Source organism: Mauremys mutica, chromosome 1 (assembly GCF_020497125.1).
Source record: "Mauremys mutica isolate MM-2020 ecotype Southern chromosome 1, ASM2049712v1, whole genome shotgun sequence".
Classification (NCBI taxonomy): domain Eukaryota; kingdom Metazoa; phylum Chordata; order Testudines; family Geoemydidae; genus Mauremys; species Mauremys mutica.
In genome coordinates, this window is record NC_059072.1 from 157956297 (window position 1) to 157969006 (window position 12710).

The following is a 12710-nucleotide window of genomic DNA, read 5'->3' on the forward strand; positions in this document are numbered from 1 at the left end:
ATTGAACTGTCAAAGACAGGCCAAAATACTATACAGGCTTTCAAAATGTTATGATCTGGGATGGGGACAGCTCATAATTTTTGAACTTTTGGGGGATGGCAAACTTGCTTCAGCTGCACAGAATCAGTCCAGAGCATGTGGCCAGGCTCGATGTGTGTAAAAGCCCAGCCCCAGCACTGAGCCGGCAGGCCCACAAGGCTGTTTTTACAGTTACTTTTCACACCAGAAGTGCATTTTGGTAGTGCTCAGTATTACTTCCCCAAAGTCCCAGTCCCCATGCAGAGGGAAGGCAGCCTCCTCACCAGCCACCAAGACTTCTTCCTACAGCAACTTGGCTTTTGCTTGCAGGTTACAAAGCGTTGCCAGTGCTCATATTTGGTGTTTGTCTTATAGCCCCAGGTGTTGAAATCAAGTGATTATATGAGAACCTCAGTTTTATTTTTATAAAAGCCTCCTAGGATATGGCTACAGCAATGTAAGCCCAGGGTCAAGCCTAACCGCCACTTGCGTCCACACATCCATTGTACTAACCTAGGGCTCAGACCCAGGGTCCTAGGACCCTGCAGAGCTGGAGGGTCTGAGCCTGTGTTAAGCTGGGACATCGGGTCTGAGCCCTGTTGCTTTCCTGTGTGGACACAGACCCAGCTTGACTCAGGTCCTGGAAGTCCTCCAGATGTATCCCAGAGTTTCCAGAAGCAGAGCAACAGCACTCCAGGCAGTAAGCACAGTGGTTGGAAGTGCCATTGCTGCCTGGCTGAGCATGCTGCCTGTTCCTGCTCCTCTGGTGGCAGTGGCAGCTCTCGCCCCAGCTCCTCCTCACTGCTGGGTAGGGTTACCATATTTCAAGTTCCCATATAGAGGACACTGCCAGGAGGAGAGGTAGCTGGGGCAGATGGGATGGGAGGACGGGACACAGTTTCTACTATTGTACAGTTTCTTTCAATTTTTAATATCTAACATTTATAAATAACAAGTGTAATGGCCCCAAAAATAAATGTAAATCAAATTGTACCTTTTCACATGCAGTTAGCCCTTTCCTACTGCACTTCTTCTTGTGTCCATGCATATTTCTCTGTAGGGCATATCTTTCTCAGCTGTGGTTGATAGCTCATCAAGTAGCCGTGAAAGTCTTTGCAAGAGGTGTGCCTGAAGTTGTACTGTACAAGCAGGATCCCATTCAGCGATTCAACAGTCAGTACCACGCCACCCTTCCTTCTGCGCTGCCCACGGCAGTGGTGCTGCCTTCAGAGCCAGCAGTCACCACGCTCCAGTACTCCGCTCTGAAGGCAACACCCCCCAGCAGCAGCAGCAGTACAGAAGTAAGGGTGGCACACTGTTGTTAAGGCACACCAGGAATTGCAGTTCTACCAGAATTGATGTTGGAAAAAGGACGAGCAAGGAAGGGTGATGGACATTTGTTCATATTTCAAAAATCTGCCCGGACAGAAATCGGAGGACCAAAAAAAAAAAGTGCATGTCCAGAAAAACCTGGCTGTACTGTAACCCTATGTGCAGAGCTTGCCTGGAGCAGGGAACAAAAGCTGACAGGCAGGAGCATCATCCCTCCCCCAGCCGTGCTGAGCTGGAAGCTCTGTTACTTCCCCTCCCTGCAGGGCAGCTGCTTGGTCCTGCTTTGCTCACTGCCCCTTGCTGTCAGCCCCCCCCCCCTCCCTCCCTGGGGCTGTGTGTGCAGAGGCACCTGGGCACCCTGCACTGTGAGGGCACTGAGTGACAGCCAGCCCCAAAACTTCCCCACAGCCTCCCAGGGTGGGATCCCATATCCCTACTTCCTGAGGTGCGGCAGGGGCAGGAATAAGGGATCCCAGGGGTGCTGGAGCACACTACACCCCAAGCCCTTGGTGATGTATTTCACCCTCTGCAGCCAACACCAGCCAGGCTGGGTGGGTGGGTGTGTTTTCTCTGATACCTTCATTTTATGTCAAACTTCAAAATAAACAGACAAAAATAAATAAAAAAAAACAACCAAAACCACCTTCATTGAAGAGCCCAGTTTAAAAATTAAGAATTGCAAAGTTTCATAGTAATCATTTGACAGCCCTGGAGACTGATGTCCTAGTTATCCTCAGAGCAGGTACCCATGGGCATTGTCCTGCCATGGGACTCAGCCTAAAGGTGGGGAGCCCAATTCTCAGATTAGATGGTAGTTCAGTATAAGGCCCTCTCAAACTGCTGTCGTTCTACTGAGACAGTCACCCAGGGAGCTGAACACGCAGTTTATGTACTTGTGTGCTCCTTATGGGCATCAATAGCCCCGCCACAGTTAGGAAACAGGGTGAGCAGAGTTTTCCCCCCAGTGAGCCCCATTCCTAGGGCTAGAGTGTCAACATGTGGGAGGCGCTAGGCACTTTGGGAGAGGTTTACTTTGACTTGGATCTGTGCACAGCAGTGTAGACGCCTAGCCATAGGTTCAAGCACAGGTCAGAAAATTCGTAATCTAGGGTTAAAACGCAATGTAGACACTCAAGCCCAGGGTTCCTCGATCAGATGAGTTGAGTCCCAGCAACTTTAGGCTTACATTGCTGTGTAGACGTACCCTTAAGTTGCAGAGACAAACTTGAAAACATGAATCCTAAAAGCTCAAAAAACTAGAAAGCAAACTGACACCCCCTCCCCCCATTTCTTTTTCACCATTTCATGATTTTTGAACACTTGCGGTTGGCAATACACAATATCCTATCAAAATGTTGTCCAGAACAAACTTATGAGCTCTTACTGGAACACAATTTCAGGTAGCCCAGGACAATAGTTTTATAGCCAATCTGCTTGTAACCATTTCTGCTGGCTATTAATGTTTCTGCCATGTGTTTAAAGAAAAACTAGGTGATCGCTTATATGACTGCAACAGAATACAGAAGAAGAGTTAAATGGAGTGTTCTGCTCTTAATCATGAGGGAATTACCATTGGCAGCTCATCTCTCCTCCTGGCTATTGCAAACATTCAAGGACAAGCAAGAGGGTTAAGCAGACCCAAGCAAGAAGCCCAACTGATGGTCTCTAACTGGTTGTGATGTGGCATGTTTGCACCCTATACATTTCAGTGTAATGGAAAACCACACATGCAATTGCTTCAAGCAGGATTTTGTCATTGTTTCCTTTTGTAGGCTATGTCAAAGGCTATTGCCCCAAAGGAATAATAGCAAGAGCAGAGATGTGTGGCAGATGTTAACTGGGGCTTGATGTGTGCTAGTTAATATCAGCTTCGCAGAGTAATTGGATCATAGTTTTTTTTTTTTCTTCACTGTCCAAAACCAGACTTTCTTAATGCTGGACAGCGTCAGCAGATTCCAGAGGGTCCTGGGTGTAGGCTGGCCCAAAACCACGTGCACAAAATGGGTTGGGAGCAGGGCACGTTGCTGGGTTACCGTCAACGTAGATGATGCCCAGTATAAAGTGCAGTTTCTTGGCTCTTTCTCGACTCAGCCCCTCTTGGTCTTGTTGAAGCATTGAGCTGGAAGCAGGTCCACCCAGTAACGCAAGAACCACCTTCTCTCCTTGGTAAATAGCACGTTTCTTCCCAAGCATCGCATGGAACTTGTGAACAAAATACTCCCTAAAACAGGCCTTACAAAAGGCATCTCCAACACAAATGACTAACACAGGAGAGGCCTCTTTGCACTTTATGCACTTCTGCACACAGCTGACATGGGGCCGCCTCCGGGACTGGTCGCAGCCCCCGTACTCCTCCTCCTGCGCCTGGCACATGGCGGCAGCGCTCCCCTCCCCCACATGACATGCAGCCCCGGTCCCACTGCTTCAGGCAGGCACAAAGATATTTGTCTAGGTTCATGTGCATTGAGAGGCATTGGGTTTTCTGCAACAAAGTGAGACTTTTTATGGTAAAGTTTATTATAGTGGATTATTAATCATCTAGTGCATAGGCAATTTACCGATAAGGCTCCTGCCCTGAATAGCTTGCAACCTAACTTGACAATGTATAGATATGAACAGACATTCCTGCCAAGTTTCATGGAGCTCCATTGCTAACTTTTCATGCAAATTATGTAATGAGTGAGTTTGCATATCTAGAGATTTCAGTTTATAGTCAATATACCCTACCTCCAGCTGTGACAGGGTATATCATGGAGCTGCACAAACTTTGAAAGTGATGGCTGAGGTAGGTTGGTGAGTGTCTATGGGTGCTAACTAGCTAGGTAGTGAAGGGTGCTTGAGATTACCAGGCTAGGAGTGTAGATGCTGGAGTGTTCTTGAGAGACAAGCAAGCAGATAACTGGGATTTGTCTGGGGTACAGAATGCTGGGTGAGGGATACTGGATGCCAGCTGAGAATCTGGGGTTTTACTGGGGGGCTGGTGCCTGGGAACTCATTGGGTAATACCAAGGCCTCTGACCTTCTGTCCCTACCTGCTGATCACCTGTTCCTGCTGATGGCATTTATTCCTTCTAACTGCTCCTTTCCTGCTCTGAGCTAGTTGGGGGAAACAGTGAGAACGGAGGCAAAGAGACCATCTACACACTAAGCACCACAACAGCTCCCTATAGGTAGGGAGAGCAACTGCTACCCCTGGCTGGGGCCCAGCTTGATGGATGAGAATTCAATACAGCTGGGGGTAGGTGTGACAGGGATGCTAAATTTGTGAATGGCATGGGGATGCTTAGCAGATAACAACCCTGAACAGCGTATGGGAAGCAAACGCAACCCCGTGGCTGAAGGGGATTAGAATTCATGATTTCGTAGAGATTTCCCCCCCCTCCACGATTTAACAGTGCTTTGAGGAGAGGACTTGGGGCAGGTCAACATTTAAAATGCTGCAGCGGTGGAGCTGTGGCGCAGTAGTGCTTCAGTGAAGACAATATTACACCAATGGAAGAGCTTTTCCCATCGGTGTAGTTAATCCACCTCGAAGAGAGCTGTGTCAATGGGAGATGCCCTCCTATCGACAGAGCGCTGTCTACAGGGGGGCTTGGGTCAATATAATTGCATCACTCAGGGATATGGATTTTTTACACCCGAGTGACGTAGTTATACCAATAGAGGGCTGTAGGGTAGACTTAGCCTTGAACTTGGAGGCATCAGATGGATTCAGGAGCACGTTCCAGGTATACATTAGAAGTGACTTGGAAGAAGGCCCAGACTAGAATAGAAGGAAGGACACAGCAGGGGCCAGTTAGCTGCACATTTTGAACAGAGAAGGGAGGAAGCAAAGGAAAGATGAAGCAGGTAAGGGCTACGTTAGGCAGGGGCTCGAAGGTCAGACAGCAGTTAGGGTCATGGTGGAAAAAGGTGGACATAGAGGAACAATCAGGGTGACCATATTCCCAAAAGGAAAATGGGATACTGCATGGGGCTGGCTCAAGGCCCCCCCTCAGGGGGCTGGGCCCCGGTGCTCACCCAAGGTGCTCCCCAACTGTCTCTGGTCACTCAAACCCTGCTGGGCCCTCCCTTGGTCCAGGGAACCCTGCTGCACTCCCCCCCCCCCCCCACCAACTGGAACCCTTCCTCCCTCCCCCTCCAGCCCAGCATCGCCTCTGCACGGGGGAAGGAAGTGGGGAGGAAGACAGAGAGCAAACGGGACAAATGCCCACCAATACACTCCAGTAGAGGATTAACAAAATTAATAAGACATTTTACTAGAAATAAGTGCTGAACCTCTTGATCCACTTTGTTCCATTTGTAACTTATGTACTATACTGATGGGCATGGTATAATAAAGCTAGATTGACCCAGCAGCCTAGCTTGGCTGGAAGACGACCTAGTCAGAAGTTTCTACAAACTTTTGAAAGAATTCCTGTGCTCGGGATGGCTACAAATCCCAGGTCAGAGATACAGCTGCAATAGTTGAAGGTGCACTAACAGGCTCCTGGTCACTGTGGTTGGCACATATTTAGGAATAATTTTAGTTAAGCAGTCTCTTAGAATAACCTGCTGGCATCAATGGATGATGACTACATTTGTTTGGTAAACAAACAGTTTTCCTCAACCTCTGTCAATAGACAATTCAAGTTCAAGCTGCTCCCAATAACAAGATGCTTGGCCCTTCCCTCTTTAGTGGCTGCTTTGTGCTGTCACAGCCAAAAAGCCACAGGGAACAGTTCAATCATTTGCATTGTACTGGCCTCAAGGTTGCAGTGGAGCAAGGGTAGATATATAGGGCCAGAGCTGGTTAAAATGGAGAATTCACTGCAGAGCTCCTGAGAAACAGAAAGAGCAGGAGAAACTGGAGCACAAACTTTTAAATTTAAAAAGCATTAAACATTTGAATAGGCTTGTGTCATTTGGCTGGTAGAGGTGGAGAGGAACAAGAGACTTGATCTTTCTGTATCCCCTTCAAACAAGTTAAGATGACAACATGAATATGCCTGCCAATTTAATGACAAGAAAAGGCAGGGCTCCTCCCATCCATGCAGAGAATCTGGGTGGGATAAGGAGTGGAAATTCTGTAAGATACTAGGATTAAAGCATTAAATTCACTTCCTAATAATACTCTTTCTGCAACACTTCTCATCCAACAGAGCAGGATAGGCCAGTGGTTAGGGTACTAGCCAGGGACTTGGGAGACTTAAGGTTTAATTCCCTGCTCTTCCACAGACTTCCTGTATGACCGTGGGCAAGTCACAGTCTCTCTGTGCCTCAGTTGACCAGCTGTAAAAATGGGGATATTAATTCTTACCTACCTCACAGGCCTGTTGTGAGGATAAGTACATTGAAGACCAGGAGATGCTCAGGTATGATGGTAGCGAGGGGCGACAAATAATTTAGTTCGAGATAGCTTTAGAAACAGAAAGTGTCATAACCTGTGATAGAGATAACTGTATTGGTCCCATTGTATGGATTAGGGAATTAAAGTTTCAGAAAGGGTAAGCCTCAGGAATAGAAATCTGAGATTCAGCCCTACTTACTGCACTTCAGGATCTAAGAACTGTAAAAATGTAAGTCAGTATTAATCAGACACTCCCAAGCGAATGCCAGGGAAATAGAATGAAAGCTGTATCCAAGGGGAAAGGGGCTCTGGTAAACAAACAGCACCCGATACTGTTTAAGCAACAGCTCTCAGCCAGGGAGTGAATTACATGACTATTTTGGTGAACACTGCAGGTATAGTCTCGGCCCAGCTACACACCCTGTGATGTGTCTTGCAGAACGTTTACAAATGGAAGAAGAAAAAAAACACAAAGTGTTTGCTACATCAACAAATGCAAACCGGAATTTGAAACTATCCTCACAGCTTGGGAAGGATGGTGCCTAAAGAATACATTAGAACTTAAGTATAAGGGGGACAAGCTGCAGCTCAAAGTGGCCATCAAAATAAGGATGGTAAAGGGATACTATGGTATGGAGAGCTGCCACACTGGGCACATTACATTAGGAGTCTTGCATTTTAGAGACACTGACCCAAATTCTGCTCCCACTTAACCCCAGTGTAATTGGAAGCAGAATTTGGCTGCTTCTTCCCTAGTGTTTAAATACTGCCTTCACTGAACTCTGGAGGGCTGCTCTGCTAAGGTGTACGGTAAAAGCCAAGGGAGAACACAGGGAAAGTCACTGCTATTAGGCTGGGACTCTTTTGCTTATGTGGGAGGTGACAGATACTCCCACCGTCCAGGAGCCCATTTTGGAGGAAGGGGCAGATTGGGGGAATCCCCACAAACCCCCGTGCTGCAGGGGTGGGATGAGCCTGAGCAGAGATGTGGGGCCACAGAGCAAGTGACAGGTCAGCAGCAACCGAAGTGCCCTGCACTGAATGGCTTAATCTGCTGCCAAGACTCATGCTCCTTTCTTCAAGCATCAACATGCTGCTCATTTCTGTACCAGACCTACGGCTGGAGCAGCTTGGTAGGGATGCTAGTGCTGCTCCCCACCTCACACTGGCTGAGCAGATGAATGGAACCTCTGTTAATCCTGCCGGTGGAGAGTTTAAGGCTCTTGAACTGTGGTGCTGCTTATGCTGAACAGATACGATCTGTGAGTGATTCAAAGGACATCCCGCAATGAACCAGATGAAAGCAATCCAGCCCTACCTTCTCAGGGATTTGGTCCATGGCTAGCTACCACCTCAACAAAAAGGTCACTCTGGATAAAAGTAAGCAGTATTTTTAACGTTTATCCAGTCTCTTAAAACTTGCCTGGTCTCAAGCAATCCCATTATGCCACACATTCTGCATGGAGCAGTCACTCAGGCTTCTCTCGAATCAATCAGAATGGCATCCACACAACATACCACGCACGAGCAGCTGGCAAAGGAATTTAGTGTGCAATGGGAGAGCAGCACTGTGCATTAGGACAAGAGGAAACTGCACAAAGGAGACCGCCCCCCCATCATAATCACACAACCCGTACAATGTCACTACACTAGGACAGAGTGGGAGAGGGGTGCCCACAGTGAAGTTCCAAGACCTCCCCACATCTATCCTCTCCACTTCATGGTGAGGACGAAGCTCAACCACCTGAGCTTTGTCAGCTGTCAGAGAAATATGGATACAAACACACAGTCTGTGCTTTTTTAATTTGGTGAATTATGTACATGACCTAGAAGAGAGCTGCTGTCACTTCTGCACCAGGTTGTGTTTCCCCCCCAAAAAAGAGTTCAGGAGTTACTCAGTGATGTTCTTCACAGCAGCAGGTCAAGACTGTAGCTGTTTCCTTCAGAAATTCAAAGACAATTTGGCCACCACTGTCTCATCTCCAACCACCAAAAGAGATGCAAACTGACAATTCTGGGAAAAGCATAGTTCATTCTACTTCAGAAATCAACTGTTTTAAAACCAACTAGGAGGCTGCAATAGGAGAGATTTTTCACCTTTACCGTAGCAGTTTGAATCTGGTCCCGGTTAGATGTAACTAAAAGTTGTTACTGTTTGATGGCTGTTTGGCAGTCCATGGGGAAACGTGTTACTGTCACCACAGTTAGCACCACTCTTGGCCATCTTCACAGAGGGTCCACTATAACTCTCAAAGTGTCCCCTATTTCAAGGAATGACACTGATGTTAGTGCCAACATCTCATACCTTCCACACAGAGGTGGTGACCTCACCTTTATTACTGACGATTTACATCAGAAATGGAGAATGAAGCAGCTGAGGTGGTAGATAGTTATTCACAGTAAGGAACAAATACCACGATACCTTTAAGTTTTCCACATGAATAGTCTGTCACCCTCATTTTGGGTCTTCATAAATTGCATTTCTCATTTGGGCCTGGGTGACTGAAAGGCATGAGGGTCAGTTAAATGGCACTTGTCCACAGTGGGAATTTGTCCTAGTTACAGCCATTGATATTAAAACTGCTGTTCGTGGCAGGGCATCTTACTCCGTTCCAAGCAAGAAAGGAATGCATCAGTGAGTCACGGCTGTGTCATCAGTAAGGGTTTGTATGAGTGCAGATAAACCAATGGCTGGCCACAGATAACTAACCGGGACAAATCCCCACTGTCAAAAAAGACAGACCAAAGGCTGGTCTACACTAGAAGATTAGGTCAGTTCAACTACCCCTGAGCAGCACTGTTCAGACAACCTAAATCCCTGTGAGGACAGCAGTAGGTCGACAGAAGAATTCTTTTGTTGATGTAGCTACTGCCGCTCAGAGAGGTGGATTACTTACACCGACAGGAGAACCCCTCCTGTCAGCGAGCACAGCATCTGCATTGAAGCACTGCAGCAACACAACAGTTTTAAGTGTACACAAGCACCTACTTTCTTAACTCAGCTGTTCCCTCCAGGGCATAATTGAGGCAATTAGTGGTAAAGGATGTGGAAGTTTATACTGGTGTTAGCTGCACTGATTCTGTAGACAAGAGACCTTAAGTAGCTTTCAAGTCTACATCTTTCACCAACACTACATTGAAAATAAAAATAAAGTATTAAACCATTATGATAGAGGAGACAAATGTAATATCTACAGGAATGGGAAACAAAAGGTCAGTTTTGTTTAGTAATTCTAAACCAAGGTACCAAATAAATTGGTCATTTGATTGTTATGGACACTTCAACTGTTTGTAAAAATTCACTTAAAGATTACTGAAGAGGAAGACCATCTTCAGCTTTAGAAGTACTTTGTTTTGAGAGATTTATTTTATACTGTAAGAAAATAGAGGAGGTGAACGCAAAGACAGGCGACTATTTTAAATGCAAAGACAGGCGACTATTTTAAACAATGAAGCAACGTGAGCAGACTGGCTTCTTCCCATCCTTGTCGGTGCCAATGCCAGAGGTGGGAATACAAACCAGGAATCTTACTGGTCACTTTCACTTAGCCTCACTTTGCAGAAAGGGAAATGGCAACATACCTCACAGACTTATGTACATAACTTAGTACTGGACATATGCTCTTTTCTATTTAGTTTGTATAAATCAAAAATATTAACCTCTGAAGTGATTTCATATCCTTGTAAAAAAGGAGCTATTTAAGGGGAAGTTAAAAAATTAAATCAAAAGATGCTTTACTTACAGACATGTCCAAAGAACCTTACATTTTAAACAACTTTCTATTACTATGGAGTGGTAGATATATCACAGGGAAAAATCTCTTGCCCAATACTTAGAGAAGAGCATGATCCCCAATTTCCCTAAGCCATATTTTTTCAGGTATAGAAAAAGACTCTCTTGACATGATACAGGAAGTGCACTTCAGCTATTCATTACTTTTTTCTCAGCTAATGAAAACAAGTGTTAAAATATTGCCAGTAGCTGCCACAGCATTTCATAAAATGGTGTCATTTTAGACTGAACTGTTTAGGGCAGAGACAGTATTTTAGTGTGTTTGTGCAGCACCCAACACAACAGGACCCCGAGTCCCAACCAGTGTCTGTGGATACTACCATGATATAAATATGAAAAACCGCAGCATTGACATTTTACTGTTCTAAATCCCCAAGAGCGTTTCCAGTCTTTCAACATCAAGCAACAATTGAGGCTGGTAGTAAATTGATTCTCACATTCCACTTGCTCCAGTTTGTTTTTGTTAGAAATGATTTGTGATAGATATAGTGGAATATATTGATTAGTACTGACAGTCCCAGCTTCCCAGGCGTTTTGTGGCATTGCCATTCCAAAATGACCTGCTTTCCACCTTGTCAATTTCCTCCTGAACAGTCAGTTATAAATCTGTTCTATTAAGAGATCACTTTTCACCTTTCAAAAAACAAAAAGGGCGTCAGGCAAGTAAAATCAGTACAATGAAATAGACTTGCAATGTTCCGGAGCAGCTTATGTTTATTGAGAGAGCTTGCATTAGGGAAAGAAAAGGCACAAAATAAGCCACGAAGACATTTATATGAACTGTATGAGTCAGAGGTGGTTTCAGAGTTTTTACAAATCACCTAAAAGTTACGGTGCCACGGCAGACAAATATCTATGAAATCTTAAAGATTAACATCTTAAAAATGCTCAAAAGGTCACCCAGAAATAACTAACATCTCCCAGAATGTAAAGCATATCCCATATTGATTTCTGGCTAAATAGTGTTATTACCGAGACTTCCCATCCCCATTTTGGGCGTGTAAATCTGTAAAATTTTAATGGAGTCCTTTTTTTTAAATCTCACATTGCAAAAGGTTCCAAACTTGAACCAACTTGCTGGTTTTACCTTGCAGAGCTCCAGTGAATTATAGCAGCTATCGGTCAAACAATCTGCATTAAATATAACAATCTGCATTAGTTGTTCTGAATATTTTTACATTTGTTACAACAGTTTAGTCATCTGTGGCAAATGCATCTTAAAAGGAGACGGACCCAGCACTTAGTCACAGTGTGTAAGTGAATGCCACCACTAAAAGACATACATCAGGGAAACTAATGTTTTTAGGCTTGAACAAATGGTGACTTCTTGGTGTTAACAAACAAACAAAAAAACCCACCCACAACGCCCAGGCTTTAACCGTACAGCTGTGAACTAGAAATGGCAATCAGAGGATAATCACAGAAGGACAACTTCAAAATTCAATAAATCCACATATTTATGCTGAAAGACCTTTACATGCAGTGCTCAAGAAGTCCAAATCAAGGATTAAAAAAATATATATACCCACACACTGCATAAAACGAACTTCTAAAACCTTCTGCCTGGGTACATGGCCCAAGCAAAAACCCATCCCCCTCACCACCAGACATCTTTTTGCTTAACCCACAGCCTGACAAGATCTTCTGAATGTAGTATCAAATTCCATTCTTGTGTAAGCAAATCCATTGACGTTGTGAAGTTGTGAGTTATACTGGCACTGAACTTGGTCATATGATGTTGAAAAAACAAAGTTCATCCAGTTAGCTGCTCCTCTGTCAGGGTAATGTCCAAATTCTGCCTGAAGTTGAAATCAGTGGGGTTGTGTAAAGGTAACTGAGGGCAGAATTTGATCATCTATTCAGGAATTTCATTTGCTTGTCCTATGTGATTAACTGCTTACGAAAGGCTAAGAGCAAGGAGAAACAAGACAGTGCCAGAGTACAATCTTCTATCCAACAGAGGGGTTTCAGAACAGTAATGGCCTGGTTTTCAGAAGAGCAGAGCATCACCAATGACAGGCAGGGTTGTTCAACCCTTCTAAAACTACCCTCCACCCCAAAATAACCCCTGTACTTACATTCACTATTCAAAATTCACTGTAAAAAACATTAAAGTCATAAGTCCTTCCCCCTTTCAAGTTAATCAGTGGATCACGGGCAGCATACAAACAAGACAATGGAAAGTATTTTTTCCCCATAGTTTCCTAAAATCTCTTGAATGTAATATTCAGTACCAAA